Raw genomic sequence first — 16,396 nt, forward strand, 5'->3', positions numbered from 1 at the left:
TTTTTATTCTTTTTTCGTAATATTATCACGAATTTCGCGTTTCTTCGTGATCGTATAACGAATTCCTGTTTTCGTGTGATTATCACGTATTGGCAACTCAACTGTCCTGTCCCATTTTCTTACCATTGTCGCTTCGGTTTAGGGTTAGATTTACAGCCCGGAAAGTACTGGGTAAGAACAGCAAATTTACAGTGTATGTTTCTGTAATTATAGTTTACTTATGAAGTACGTACGTCTAATTATAAGGGAACAATTTTTAATATTTGGGGAATAAAGGGGTAACAACAAGCGTGCCGCACAAGCCCTGAAAAGTGAACGCTAAATCGCCCCCAGTGACTGGTCCCAGTATAGGTCATAAACCCCGCCTCCCCATGTTATTCAATGGGACTTGAGACCAACAAAAAAATTTAATTGCACTTCAATTATCTTTTTTCCGAAGCTGGTTTCTGTCATGTAGTTTTTATCACGCTGATGTAAACTCAAATGTTTGTTTTTAAAATAAGTTTGTGTTTAGTTATTTATTTAATGATATAAAAACAGTGGTGTCACGTCATGATTGACAGCTGTGATATCGTGTGATATGCGCATTCTACGAGAGCGAGGGCGGGGTCTTGATTTCCCGGCTTCACTTCCTGCTCACTACTGCGCATGACTGGTCCCGAAATCGCTACTGCGCAGACTCAAGACCCAAGATGTCAGCGCCATATCGGGACACTGGCGGCTTCACTTTTCACCAATGGAAGAGAGCGAACAGGCGTCGTCCATCTTTTTGTACAGTCTATGGGTAACAACCAGGGAAAATACAAATAATATATGCAGTAAAGTACTTTTTATTTTATTTAACCTTTATTAAACCAGGAAAGTCCCGTTGAGGTTAAAAACCTCTTTTTCAAGGGAGTCCTGGCCAAGAGGCAGCAAAAACATAGTCAGTTACATTTATAAAAGTTGTTACAATACAAATAATTAAAAACATTTACAATTTATACAGATCATTTCAGGTTCTCTCAATCTGGCCTTAAAAACATTTAAGGAAATAAGTTCCGATAATTTCAAGTCTTTTTGCAAAGAGTTCCATGCAGAAGGAGTGGAGTAAACAAAAGCCCTTTTTCCCAATTCTGTACGGGCAAATGGAACCAAAAGCAGCAAGTGATCGTTTGATCGCAATGAATAAGAACCAGAACTTCTCCATGTTATTCAATTACAGATGTAAGATGGTAACAGACCCAGCATGGCCTTATAGATAAAAATATGCCAATGCCCTGATCTCCTGTTAGACAATGATGGCCATCCCACTCTGGAATACAGTTCACAATGATGAGTCAAGTTTTTACAATTCGTAATAAATCTCGGAGACGCATGATAAACAGTGTCAATCTTATACAAACATTGTGCTGAAGCGGTCCTATACACCAGGTCTCCATAATCTAAAACAGATAAAAATGTTGCTGTAACTAGCTGACTAATAAACAGCGTACTGCGTAAGTACAGCGAATTTACAGCATACATTTCTGTAATTATAGTGTACTTATAAAGTACATACGTATAATTTTAAGGGAACAATTTATAATATTGTGGGAATAAAGGGGTAACAAGTGGCACTTTAATTTACAGCCCGCAGATGTTGTATTTACTCTGTAACTACCTGAAACAAGGGGGCAACAAGTGCCACTTTAATTTACAGCCCGCCGATGCTGTACTTACTCTGTAACTACGTGAAACAAGGGGGTACAATTTTTTGACTTAGACTGTAACAACACAAAACAATGGTATATTTACACAGTAACTACTAGGGGTGTAACGGTACGTGTATTCGAACCGGACCGTTTCGGTTCAGGGCTTTCGGCACGGTGCGCACATGCACCGAATGTCAGGAATTTGGCAGGAGGATGAACCCAAACGCAGACACGGATACAAAATAATAATAATAATTTATTAAATACAAACACAGAAAACAAAAACCCACGATGGGGCAAACAAACTGATCAAAACACTAAAACACATAACTTCACTAAACTAGACATATAACCAAACACTAAACTTTAACTAGAACAAACTATACTTTACTAGAAACTGGAACAAACTCGAAACAACAACTGGCATCAGACAAGATAGAACAACAGACGAACCCGTACTGAACAACACACACAAGGACTCTTAAATAGGGAGAAAGCAAATGACATACACCTGGAAAATAATCACAAGTAAGGGATCGGGGAAAAAGTGACGAGACCCGGGAAATGCGTGGTCAGAATAAACCAATACTACAACCACACATTTCCCACATAGAACATATGTACTGTCAGAACCCTGCCATGCTAAACTAGATTTAACTACCAACAGGATCCGGCAGGATTCTGACAGTACGCCCCCCTCGAAAAGGCGGCTACTAGACGCCCTCAAGGGGAACACTAAACACGAGACACGAGAGACAGACAAACAGACAAGGACCAAGACAACATAACAAATAACAACATCGGCAGACAAGAAAAGATAACAAATGGGTTGGGGTGGGATAACAAAAACAATAAACAAGGGAGGGGGGGGTGGGGGAACAACAAAGTTCAAAAAAGGTGGTGGTCCAGACTGGATGGGATTGGGTGGGATATGAGTTCTGGGTCCCGACGGCTGTGGCTGCGTGGGTTGCGCAGACGGCTGTGGCTGCGCCGACTGCGCACACGGCTGGGTTGGCGCCGGCGGCGCATACGGCTGGGTTGGCGCCGGCGGCTGCGTCGACGGCTCTCGGCGCTCTGGCGGCTGCGTCGACGGCTCTCGGCGCTCTGGCGGCTGCGTCGACGGCTCTCGGCGCTCTGGCGGCTGCGTCGACGGCTCTCGGCGCTCTGGCGGCTGCGTCGACGGCTCTCGGCGCTCTGGCGGCTGCGTCGACGGCTCTCGGCGCTCTGGCGGCTGCGTCGACGGCTCTCGGCGCTCTGGCGGCTCCGGGTGCGCTGGCTGCCCGAGGAGAGATGATGGAGAGGGCTGTGACATCAGCCCCTTCTTCCTCTTCTTTCTCCTCGGGCGAGGTGCAGAAGCCGTGACAGGTAAGAGAGAGCCCCCTGGGATCGGAGAGGGGGCAACGGAACTTCCCAGCCTTATTGATCCCATGATGGGACCCCTCGGGACAGGAGGCAAAGGGGCTGGGTCAGTGGCTTTGGCTGAGACCCTGGGCTCAGGTCGATTCATCAAAAAGTTAACCATGTCCGGAAAGCCCAGAGGTCTCAGCAACCTCATCTCGCTGAGGTTGAGGGGTTTGTCGAGGCAGCCGTTGAATACTGTCTTTAATTCTGCCTCATTAAAACCGGAACCCCCCGCTGTCTTAAGGAATTCAAAGGCGAACGCCTTGATGTCGGCCCCCTTCTGGCGTAGACCGAACAATAAATGGGCCTGGGTGGCTCGCTGGGTGGACTGGGAGATATCCATACCGGTCCGCTGGGTTCAGTTTTGACGGGTTCGTTCTGTCAGGAATTTGGCAGGAGGATGAACCCAAACGCAGACACGGATACAAAATAATAATAATAATTTATTAAATACAAACACAGAAAACAAAAACCCACGATGGGGCAAACAAACTGATCAAAACACTAAAACACATAACTTCACTAAACTAGACATATAACCAAACACTAAACTTTAACTAGAACAAACTATACTTTACTAGAAACTGGAACAAACTCGAAACAACAACTGGCATCAGACAAGATAGAACAACAGACGAACCCGTACTGAACAACACACACAAGGACTCTTAAATAGGGAGAAAGCAAATGACATACACCTGGAAAATAATCACAAGTAAGGGATCGGGGAAAAAGTGACGAGACCCGGGAAATGCGTGGTCAGAATAAACCAATACTACAACCACACATTTCCCACATAGAACATATGTACTGTCAGAACCCTGCCATGCTAAACTAGATTTAACTACCAACAGGATCCGGCAGGATTCTGACACCGAAAGTCCGAATGCATTTTGTGTGCGCCTGTGCGGAACATAATACGTGCGTTTCCGCACGAACATATTAAGTGGCGGAAGTCTCCGCGTTCAGCGCAAGTCTTCTGTCAAACATATAACATAATTCGGCCCGCAGAAAGATTTTTATTTACTTAGTTGTATATCCGTTTGATTATTGATGTAAACGTTTACGTGTCGTATCTAAAAGCGCATGTTAAACGCGTGTCAACGCGCTGCTTTGTTCTTTCAAAAGTGCGTGAGAGGATGCACGTCTTTCGTTGCTACCCATTCATGAGACGCGCTTTCTGTGACAGCAAGAATAAGGAATGCGTGATCAGATTTTTCATCTGCACCTCACGTCAATCATATCATTGTCACAATGCGATCAGCTGGTCGGGACAGAGAAGAGCTGTAACCCGGGCTTACTCAGCTGTTACTCAGCTGCGGAGGGGTTCGTAAGTAAAGTCACAGCTTACATTGATGACACAAGCAAAGATTAGGAGAAACGTGCAAAAGATCAAAGATGGCTATGTATGCAACTCACTAATCTCAAAATGAGTGTATAATAAGTATATCATCATGTTGCTTGCTATGCAGTTACACATAGAGCAGTAATATTATTTTTATACAGAGATGGTACATAGCCAATTCAATACTGTGAGTTAAACAATCCAAAATAAATCAAAACAGAAAATTTTTAGTGGCAAAAATGTAGGCTAATAGTTCATAAATGTATTCAGGAATTGAATTTGTTAGTTCAAGGTTTTAGTAGAAAAAGTTTAAGAGAAGGTTAAGATAAGAGTTACCTTCTGTTATAAAATAATGTAAAAAATAACTTTGCAGTAGTATTTTATTTATTATTTTTTAATTTTATATATATTTTATCTGTTATATTTTAATAAAGTGTTTAAAAAAGTGTAAACAAATTGTAAAAAAAGTTTAAAGTAATAAACAACCTGCAGTTTAATGTTTGCATTTCTCCCTTACTGTACCGAAAATAAACCGAACCGTGGTTTCAAAACCGGGGTTCGCACCGAACCGTGATTTTTGCGTACCGTTACACCCCTAGTAACTACAGAAAATACACTCTTAGAAAGGATGTGTTATTTTTTTACACATCTTTGTGTGTTAAGTTTTTAGAACATTTTGTGTAATTTTAACACATTATGTGTCATTTTGTGTAAAATATAACACAAGTTGTGTTAAAAGTAACACAAAATGTGTTGTTTACATAATAACACAGAAATTGGTGGATTCTTTAGTGTGGCGTCCCAGAATCAACACTAATGTGTGGTTTTTAACACATTCGTTCTAAGTGTGTAGTTCTAGTTTTGCTTGCTTTGTTTTCACCATAGTTGCCTTGCCTATTTTTAATTTTGCTTGATGACCCAACAAATTCCTGTATTTTTTTTCTTTCTTAAGGTAAGTAACCTTTATTGAAAAATCTAAATAAATTGTATCGTACCAATAAATAGCATAAACACATTATCTGAATTTCAAGTTTGTTGTTTAGTAATCTCCATCATCATGCATCATGAAATGATAAAATATGTGTGGTTAAAAAAATACTTAGCCTATGCCTAAATATATTTTAATAGCCTACCTATATTATTCCAAAAATATATGTGGTGTATGACTATGATTGAATGAAGACCCACAGTTTGCAGAATCCATGTGAAAGCAGCCATGGTATGACGCCAGTGCGATCACCACGCACCAGCTATATGTGGAGAGGAGTGTATCGAGCCAATTCAGTGAATGTGTGTGTTCTCGCTAAATTACTCTCAAACATAAGATTGTTTTGCATTTAGCCTACGCCATATCATGTAGGCCTAATATTTGAATCGTTAGTCCGAAGTTATGAATTACTTACTGTATAAATAATTTGTAATTTCCCACGTTTTTAGCATATAAGTCATACATACCATGTAATATTAAAGCTCCACTGTGTACTTTTTTGAGTTAATTCTTAGCAAAAACCCATGTTTTCTTTCAAAAGTATGTGCTCATTCATGTGTAATTACTTTCCACCCACTTATCAAATTATTCTCGTAAGTGTAGAATCTGCTATTTAAAATACATACGGTCGAGTCGCCGGACTGGCGCATCCATGTTGTGCCTCCATCTTTGAAATACATTCGCCGACGAGGGACATTCCTGAAATTCAAGCTCCGCCTTTCGCGCTTTCAGACTACACTCACACTGGCCGCTAGCTGAAGCCTCCCGAGGCTGCATGTGTAGGCGGTAAATGTCATCAAGACAGTCTTATTTCAGAATATTAACAATTATAAAGCTGACAATTATTCTAAGTTAATTGTAAATTTATGTAATATGATTATGACTTGTGAATGTAATGCTCAGTTAATTTAAATAAACCAGGCTTGATGACGTATGCAGCCCACATATGCGACCTGTGCAGACTGAATCCTTTGGCTGCAACAGCTGCAAACCATGATGATCCCGCAATCTTTGATTTGAGGCAGATTTGAAAGCCTGTTGAAGACCCATTTTCGAGGACATTAAAACATGTCGCCAAGGAAGCGAAAAGGGGATTTAAATCGACAACACGACAGGAAAAATAACAAGACCAAATATTGGAGTAATGTTAGTTTTCCAAGATGGGACTCAAGGGAGACAGAAGTTGCACTTTATATCTACTCCACAGGTAATTCAGCATATTTGTTTACATCTATACAGTCTATGTTGTAAACTTGAAGTTTTATAGTTTCTTGGCTAACTAGGGGAGACCGGTGTTGGTTGTCACAATTTTTACTCGTGCATGAATTACTCATCTTCAAAAAATCTTTCAGCAGTAATTCCTACATTAAATGAATCTTTGGAGTCTTGGCTTTAAATGTGTATACTTTTTACTTTTAGAATGTATTGTAACAGGAAGTAATTAACCATCAAAGACACTCTGACACAACGCATCACGGGGTTGGTTGTCACAGGGTATGGGGTTGGTTGTCCCTATAGAGGTTCAATAGGATTTCCATGATAAATTGGGATCTGAAAAGATAATGTGTAATTTTTTAGTTTTTTAAGCTAGAAACGGCAAATAAGTTTTAATATGAATCCACCCCTATGATAGTTGTTATTAATGCCCATTATGTTTAAACAATGGGATTAAAGTGGGTGATCAGTTACTTGAATAGGCTTTATGCCCAGCTGCACTATGAACTTCAGCCAGCTCCTTGTTTCCTGTCTGCCATTATTGGACAAACTGATTGATCCAGGTGTGTCTGATTATTGTTGTTGTGACTAGTGAGGTCAGGCACACCTGGATTAATCAGTTTGTCCAATAATGGCACACAGGAAACAAGAAGCTGGCTGAAGTTCAGGAAGTAGTGCAGCTGGGCATAAAGCCTATTGTCTACTGTGTTGAGAAATAAAATGAAATAATTTTTAGTGTTAAAACCTCTTTATTTAATGCTTTATTTATTTTATTTTAACAGCAAAAAAAAAAAAAAACAGACTTAAAAGGTCTACATGTCCAATATTCTTATGTGACAACCAACCCCGCAAGCTATGTGACAACCATCCCCAACTGACTTCTTGACGAACATGCTAAGCTAGCTGCCACACGGCTTTAACTTGATCGCTAAAAGATGACTCAAAATAAAGCTACTACTTTTAGCTTTTTAATGAGTGTTTTGTTTTTGAATGCCTAATATCCTACAAGATCTCAACACAAAAACAACACCAACATGAAAATTTACTCTGACCCATAAAAAAAAATTGTCTCCTAACCTCAATGATTTGTGTCTACTCTGCAAAATTTCAAGTGCAAATGAGTAAGCTATTAAAGGCTAACAAATTGATATCAAAATTGTACCACAGTGCCATGTAGTAAGTCTGGAATAAGCAGTGTGACAACCAACCTGTGAGACAACCAACCCCGTTCTCCCCTATAGCATGATTATGCATAACACTTGTTAGTGTAAACATGCATGTGGTTTAATGTGTTCGAACAGCCACACGTCATCTCTCCGCCCATTTATGTAATCTGAGGTATACTGAGATAAATGTTTTTCATCTTCTCTGACCTCTAGCACAAACACGGTGACAGCCCTATTTTTAGCCTTTCATTGATAAAACGCCGCTGATCTGCGCGTCTTTCGTTTCATTTTACAAGCATGTGAAAGTTGCGCGATCTTATTTCACCAATATCAGAGAAAGCTCTTACATATACGTGGACATGTAACATGTTTACTTAAAACATAAGCATTGGACTCTGACATAATATTAGTTTGCGTCCATTTAAACCCGTCATTACTCCCGCTCATGATTAAATGACAGGAGAGGGACTCGTCCACAGACCATCCCCTCAGTAATATGGAGAGAAGCGGTCGAAAATTGACAAAAAGAGACGGATTTAAATATCAGGTGTAAACGTGATGTGCCTCTCTCGTCCACTTGTGATCCGATCGACGAAAACACATCTTAATACCAAGTGTAACAGCCCCTGGGATATTTTTCCTCGCGTCGATGAAAAAGGAGTGTCTAAGCTACATTTATGGATGTATGTGATTTTAAACGGACATATCATGAAAATCAGACTTTTTCCATGTTTAACATAAATCTGTGTGCTTTGATGGATCACAGGCAAAGGACATTGCAAATTGTTCATTTTTTTCATTGCTTTTGCTTTGTAGTTACTGGAAGCCATGTTAACCTTGGCATGACACGGCCACCGTACGAGTTAAAATGCGTTCCGAATGGGGGGGGGGCTAGAAAGTAATATTCAGTTGGTTGTCATATAGAATTTCACTGCTAGATGGGAGTAGATCTTACACAGTGGAGCTTTAAAATAGTTACCCCTTAATTATAAAATACTTACTGCATATATTATTTGTATTTTTCATGGTTGTTACCCCTTTGTTCCCCAAATATTATAAATTGTTCCCTTATAATTACACGTACGTACTTCAAAAGTATCCTATAATTACAGAAACATACTCTGTAAATTCGCTGTACTTACACAGTACTTTCTGGGCTGTAATCTAAAGCGTTACCGAACAGTTTAATGTTTGTGATAAATTAGTAACAGTGGGATGTTAACATGAGATTTTATTACATTAGATATAGCAAATAACAAAATATGGTGGTGGTGACGCGGGCTGGTTCTTCGTGTAGGGGGGAGGAGTTGTTGCGGCAGAAGTTCGATGACGTCAAAGTACCGCGAGAGGGATTCGAAATAAGACCTCTACGTGTGATTTCTCAACTCGCTCTTGTGGTACGTTGAAATCATCCACCTGTCAGTTCTTGCAGCGCCGCATGAAGTCGCACACACGTAAAATTTCTGACCTCCGAGCACTAATGGAGCAGCTGTATTTGCAAATAGAAACACACGAAACGAGTTTGCACGAACATAAATGTGATCTTGGAAGCCTTCAGAGTAGCAGTCACATGTAAACATAGGTCGCACTTTTGACGTAGGTGCAACTCTGGCGAATACTCTGTGACGTTGCCTGCTTAAACCTCCGTTTGTCTCAGTTTACATGCAACCGTGCAACCGAAGATTTTCAAGATGTCCACTCTGGCCGGAGTTTTTAGAAACAATCGGTTTCAGAGGCGAGTTCTCCGTTTGCGTGTAAACGAGGGGCACAAACAAAGGTAAATCTCTTAGTTTTTAAAAATAACCATGTACGTGTAAACAGGGCCTCAGACTTTTTAGCAAAACTCTAAACACATGCTGCACTCTAATGCACATGTCATACATACTGGTAAACACAAGTGGCAACAATCAAATACCAATAGAGCACACATGTCATTGATTAAACACAACCACTCAAAATTGAGTTAACCTGTTTCAAATTATGTGACAATTTTGAGCTACAATGTGTTTTTGTTCATCAAAAGACAATGACGGAAAAATACGGATGTCCTGCAAAAGCCTGTAACTTGCTCAAAATCCTTAGTTCATCTCTCAAAACTAAATTTTTACGTCAGTGAACATGTCAGTTTTATCAAAATGTCTGTGCAAGTCCGTGTGGCATTGTTCATGAATGGACTTCTCCCTGAGAACTATATGTTTTGAACAATGTTATATGTTTTTTCAATTTTTTGGTGTATTGTTTACTGACTGTTTTAATGTATATCATTTTGATCACTTTGTTTATGTTTTGAGAGCAGTGTTTGATTTTGAACATGGGTAAAACTGTTTTGAGGCAAGTTTCATTTTGCAAGAGGAGTCAGAGGTTTAGCAAATAGTGCTTGGAGATGAGTTTTTTTGTTTAATGTTCTCAGAAAATGGAGCAAGGTTTTAGAAATTGTGTTAAAGCAATTGAGAAAAACTGTAATGCGTATAAAGTAAACATGGCAAAATTATAAGATAACATTATTTGACAATTACATCACACATAAGTTTCATAATGTTACTTATGTGAAAGTTATATATAGTTATTTCAGTCACAGACACAGTCCTACTGTACAGACATGACATTAATAATCATACTCAACACTTCCACTGTTCCCTTTGCTAAATCTCACGCAGTTACTATTACAAAAACCTTTAATGTTTACTTAGAAAATTAATAGCCTTAAACCAGATAGATGTTTAAATTATCCTGGGAATGATTTACTAAGGTTGCTTACCTATTCTGTGATTACTGTATGATTAGCTTGCAAATTGTCTAAATTAATCATTTGTGTTGTATTTTTATGTTTACACTGTGTTATATTATTAAGTAAAAATAATAGATTATTTGAGTGCTTCCTGTCTAATTCCAAAATGTGTATCAACCAACAGTATATCAACAAATTAATCAACGTTAGAAACATACGCAGAATACACAGAGTAATATTAAAACAAAACATAACTTATTATACTAAAACTTTTATTTAATAAAGGTTAAAATGGTTATTTTTAATATAGCCATTATGTTGAGCCGTTACAGGCTCTGACTCCAGGGATAGCCTAGGCTGTGAAGAATCCATTTGTTTTATCCTTCACAGTCTGGAAAGAGGACGACACATTTTGAGGTCGCATTTTATGCAGCCTTCGAATTGGGACGGCCCTACTGAACTTTAATCATGTTGCCGTGATGCAAAGGGTCTAATGCTGCATACACACCAAACACAAGGATCACGTTCAAACTGGATCTAAACACAGCACATAAACGTCTCTGTTTGTCTGAGGGGAACAGAGTGATTACTTACACTAACATACTCCAGCCATATCCTGATCATCCAGACAGATTTGATTTTAATTATCAGGTGTTGTGAGAGTGTGAGTGGACGCTGTTACTGGGGGGTTAAGTTGAGTGGTGCCGTTGATATATCAGTGTCATATAAGAGCATCAACAGGAAGGGAGACAGTGATTGTAGATTTGGATGTAATGATCAGTCCTGGTGTTTGTGGTGCTCTGACTCCAGTTGTTCATTCTGGCACAATAACATTGAGACTAAACTCTCAGTAGTGTCCAGATCTTCTAGAATAGGAGTGTATGTGGATCACAGTGCAGGATCTCTGTCCTTCTACAGCGTCTCTGACACAATGATTCTCATCCACAAAGTCCGGATCACATTCACTAAACCTCTCTATGCTGGGTTTGGAGTGGTTAATGTGCAGCAATCAGCTCTTTTTAACTTAATCAAAAGACAATCAAAAGTAAAACTGTGTGATTAAAGCTTGTGCCAGTAAGGAACCGTGACTCTTAAACCTAGGCCCTCTAACAATTACAGTAAATGTATGATGATCGCTGAGTTTGAAAATTTACTTAAATAGAAAACAGTGGCAAACAAATAACTTACCTTGATTATCAAATTATTTAAAAACTGTAATATATAAGCAGGTTTTTCTCTGTTGTCTTCTGGAGTTTAATGGCAGTTGGCAGACCAAACTTAAAAGTTGCATTCCCACATCTACTAGTTGCCGCCACACAGACTGATGATCCCCACAGCGGGCAAAACTTATGATAAAGTTTGTGATAACAGAGCCCACCCAATCAGAGCAACAATATGATTAGTCTGTTTTTCTCTCACTTCAAATGAGTCTTTAATTAATGTACTATTGCCTGGTCCTCTGTAATTTCACAGCTGCACCACCAATCACAGAGTTTGTTGTGATGCAGCACAGACCAATGAGCAGGCATCTAAATACAAATAACTTGAGATTAGACTTCTCTGCATCCTTTCAAATCGCTCTTGTTGTACTTCGTCATGAGCCGATTGGTCTGCAATGCAATTGTAATGGAGGGAACTGCCAACATTTATTATGAATAAAATGTAATACGTTTATGTTAAATGTTTTTTTTGTAACAAAGTTCAGTATGTTTAGATCTTCGAGGGCCTACAGGGCCCTGACGGTTCACTACTGACAGTCAGTAACTGACTGGAGCATTTTTAATGTTTGTGATGAATTAGTAACAGTGGGATATTAACATGAGATTTTATTACGATAAAGTAAATAACATAAATTTGAATTATTCTCAAATCTTTGATTAATCAGACGAATTAATGCTTATAATGTGAAAGTGGCAAAATTATAAGATAACATAAATTGACAATAACAGCACAAAATTATTCATAATGTTACTTATGTGAAAGTTATTTCTATGCTTAAGTAAACAAAGCATTTTGAATCAAGACAGCTAGGCCTGTTGTGTTGGTTTATTTAAAACAATAATATTCTTACTTTAGTTTCATTAAGCTAAAATTCTGGTCCTTGGTGCAGTTATTTTAAGAGCCAAAGTAGCAGAAACCGGCAACAGAAAATAAACATTGTGGCTCTTTAATTTGCAAAATAAGTAAGCAATGTTCAACAATCATTAATTTTTAATTTTGATATTTAGGTACCATAACAAATTAGGTACTTCTGTACTATTACTCAAGTAAAATTTAATAGTACTTATAGTTTTACTATACCACTTTAGTATTTCGAACATCCGAACAGTAACGGGGAGTACATTTACTTGAGTACAGTAATTAAGTACAATTTTGAGGGATCTGTACTTTACTCGAGTATCATTTTTGAGGAGTACTAATGACTTTACTCAAGTACATTTGAGAGGCAAATATTGTACTCTTTCCTCCACTACATTTCTATCCATAACCGTAAGTACCCGTTACTTCTTCTAAAAAATGAAAGGAAAAAGAAAAATCTCGGAAACCCTCAATTTGTTGTTTCCCTCTCTCAAACTGTAATGACACGTAAGGAGTGGAAACAACTGCAGGGGAATAATTGAACAATGTTTATTAAAAATAAACACAGAGAGAGTATAGAGAGTCAATGCGGAAGTAACAGTCCGGTGTTGTTGTTGTTGGCAATGGTGGCGAAGACTACGGTGGAAGTTGATGTTTGAGTGTGACGTTGGTGGAGTGGTGAGCAGTGGTGAAATCCAGGCTGAACACGGGAACATCCACACGAAGACGACAACGACAATACACATCCAACTGTAAACAGAACACGGAACAACCAAACAACACGGTGTCGAACACAAAGTGAGAATCTGGCAGGGAACAGAAAGTCATGTATTTATTTATGGAGGAGATGTAATCAGGGTCCGAAATTAACACCCGCCAAGCGCCAAATGCGGGTAGATTTTCCGTTTGGCGACTAAATTCAAAAGGCTACCCGCCACACTGGCGGGTGATTTTCATACCAAAATATTAATGCAATATAATGTGTTTGCCAGTAACTAATCTGGGGACGAGGTGAGCTAGCCACATAACGTCTTTACGCTCCAAGTCTCGCACTAAAGACGGTCTGTTGCTAGCTAGTACTGCAGGTAACTTGCGGTCTGCAGCTATCTGCTGCATATTAGCTATCAAAATGCATGCCCGCCCTGCCCGTCGGGCTATCTTTATAGGGAGGAAGAATATATTTAAATGCTTATGCATTCTTTCACAGATTTGGATGTGTAATAATGGTGTATGAAATTCAGGCATTGGGTAAATTACGTTTGGGCGCCCGCTCGAGTTTTACTTTCACTTTCGCGATCACGCGAAAAGACGCAGTACAGGAAGCAATCCGTCATGATTTGTCATGGATTTGTTGGGCAAATCCTCCAACTTCATCCTGTCAGTCATTACTATCCTCACGTAAGAAAATTAAATCTTACAGATTGTACGGGCAGTGAAGAGAGTGACTCTGTGCACAATCGCTCTTAAAGCGACAGTAACCCCTTTTCTGATCGAAAAAATGATCCAATCTGTAACTAGATGATCCAAACTGTGAGTTTTGTGACCCACTAAACCACTTTTAAATGGTGTGAGTATATCTGATGTGGGGATGAGCAGGAAAAGTTGGTTTACATGAAAATCCGATCTTTTTGTTTGTTAAAAAACAACAGCATCAAAACAACAACAAGAATAGCAGATTAAACATTGTGGTTGGAGTGTCACAAGGTGACGATCTTTTCAGGGGCGGAACCAAAGTTAGGGAAGTTTGGTTCCGCCCGGAAGGTTTCCCACCGTGCCGCATTCGAGGACGGACCTTCTCACTTCCTGGTTTCCAGGGTAACATAATCGGGGCTTTACGAGCCACAGGTGCGAAGAGTTAAGCGAGCGAAGTGTGATTGGAGGTTGTGAGCGAGGGAGACAAATAAATAGCTCTGCAGGAACACAAAGGAGGGGGTTCGGGCACGAGAAGCGATCGACGCGGGGAAAGCTCCTCTGCCTAGGGCAGAAAGTAGACACGCACCTTTTGAAGAGCCCGCAGGCTCTGTTGATCCGGGCTGCGCTTGGAGCGCACGGAGAGAAGACAAGAGCCGTCAGGGGCGAAAGAAAGGCGATACATGGATGGAGTGAAGGAGCACCCCGACGAGAGCAGTGTATTGTCGTGCTTCGTGTGAGCTGAGTCTGCAGTGGAAATGCTGGAGTCATAAGAAACCCTACGGGTAGAAGAGACATCAGTCTAAGTAACACATTTAAAGGAGCAAAGGAGGAAGGAAACGGATTGTGCTTTGCAACGTAAACAAAGGCGGACCGATGTGAGTATCAACTCCTGTGTTGGGACGAAGTATAAAGCTAACCTGTGCATTCATTGAATACCTCCAGGAGAAGGAGGGCGGCCCTACCCCTGAACCAGCGCGGTAGGTGAGCCGCAGGAACGTTTATCTAAGCAGCCACAGCAACGGACTAACTCATCCAGGTCGTATTGTCATCGCCCTCATCCAACCCAAGTGAAGTGGAGGACGTCTGGCGTCTTTTTGTGTACACCTGTAGTGTGGTGGGTGAGTCCTTGTACTTTGCAAACTTTTTCACGTTGAAGTGGTGCTGTGTAATTGCTCTGGGTTGCTGTGCCAGTGCTGTGTGTTTTGTCAGACGTAACCTCACACCACCCATTTCATTGAGGAAACGACAGAGAGGCTAACGGTCCTAGGAAGAATCATCTATTATACGCATTGTGCTGTTTGGAGTGTGAAGCAGGCCCGGATTTGCCATAGGGATAACCGGGAGAATTCCCGGTGGGCTGGTCTGTTTTTTTTGGCCACGAGGGCCGGTGTTGTCATGCCACCGGGATGACGCGTATTTGAGGGTGAGAGATGTCCCCGCCACTTTATGCACAAGTTGATTGTGTCCCGAGTCCCGACCACTTATTGGAAGAATTCTTGCATTAGGGTTCATTGACATGACATCTAAAACGCATGGGAAACGCAGGACGTGCCGCTGTCTTCTGGTTTTCAAAGCGCTTACTTGAACACGAGTTTTGTTTCAGACGCGTCTATATTGAGTGCGCTTGCCGGCCGCGCATCTATATTTAAAATAAACTTGAGCGCGTCTTTTGAGTGCGCTTGCCGGCCGCGCGTCTATATTTTAAATAAACTTGAGCGCGTCTTTTGAGTGCGCTTGCCGGCCACGCGTCTATTTTTTAAATAAAATTGAGCGCGTCTTTTGTGTTCGCTTGGGTGCCGCGCGTCTTGTATATTTTAAATAAACTTGAGCGCGTCTTAATACAAACGGGCTGGCTTCTAAAAGGAAAAGAATTTACAAAACGTATTTTTTCATCCAAGTCATAGATGAATTCTCTATGAACAGTCATTATTCATCGTTTTTTGCAAGAGAAACAAAAATATATTTGATGCAAAACTCATTAGTTTATTTGAAAAAAGTAGTTTCAAAAGTATATCCATGATGTTTTTTTTTTAACACAATGTAGGCCTACGTTATTTAGCAATAGACATGATCTAAGTACTAAAAAAAAATTAGGGATGCACCGAATCCAGGATTCGGATTCGGCCGAATACTGGGCTTTTTGACGGGGTTCGGGTTCGGCCGAATCCTAGATTTTTTTCCCCAAACCGAACCCTAGGCTTGCGCTACGCTGGTCGACGTCACGCGGACGTTGATTTCACACATTAGGTGCTGACGTGGAGATGAGCTTTTTCTTTCGGTGAGCCTTAGGGGCTGGACACACCAAAACTTTTAAACACGGCTGAAAACGCCTTGAGGACGCCAAATGCCAGCTGTTTTTTAGCCGAGCGCTTGGTCGCAGTGATGCTT

The 16,396-nt window shown here is 40.3% G+C and overlaps 1 protein-coding gene across 1 annotated transcript in view; it reads left to right on the forward strand.

Moving 5' to 3' along the window:
• The window catches only part of LOC129442967 (E3 ubiquitin/ISG15 ligase TRIM25), a 75,071-nt gene that overhangs the window by 45,488 nt on the left and 13,187 nt on the right, over positions 1-16,396 (forward strand). The gene's annotated exons all lie outside the window — the stretch shown is intronic.

Source organism: Misgurnus anguillicaudatus, chromosome 2 (genome assembly GCF_027580225.2).
Source record: "Misgurnus anguillicaudatus chromosome 2, ASM2758022v2, whole genome shotgun sequence".
In the NCBI taxonomy this organism is placed as follows: Eukaryota; Metazoa; Chordata; class Actinopteri; order Cypriniformes; family Cobitidae; genus Misgurnus; species Misgurnus anguillicaudatus.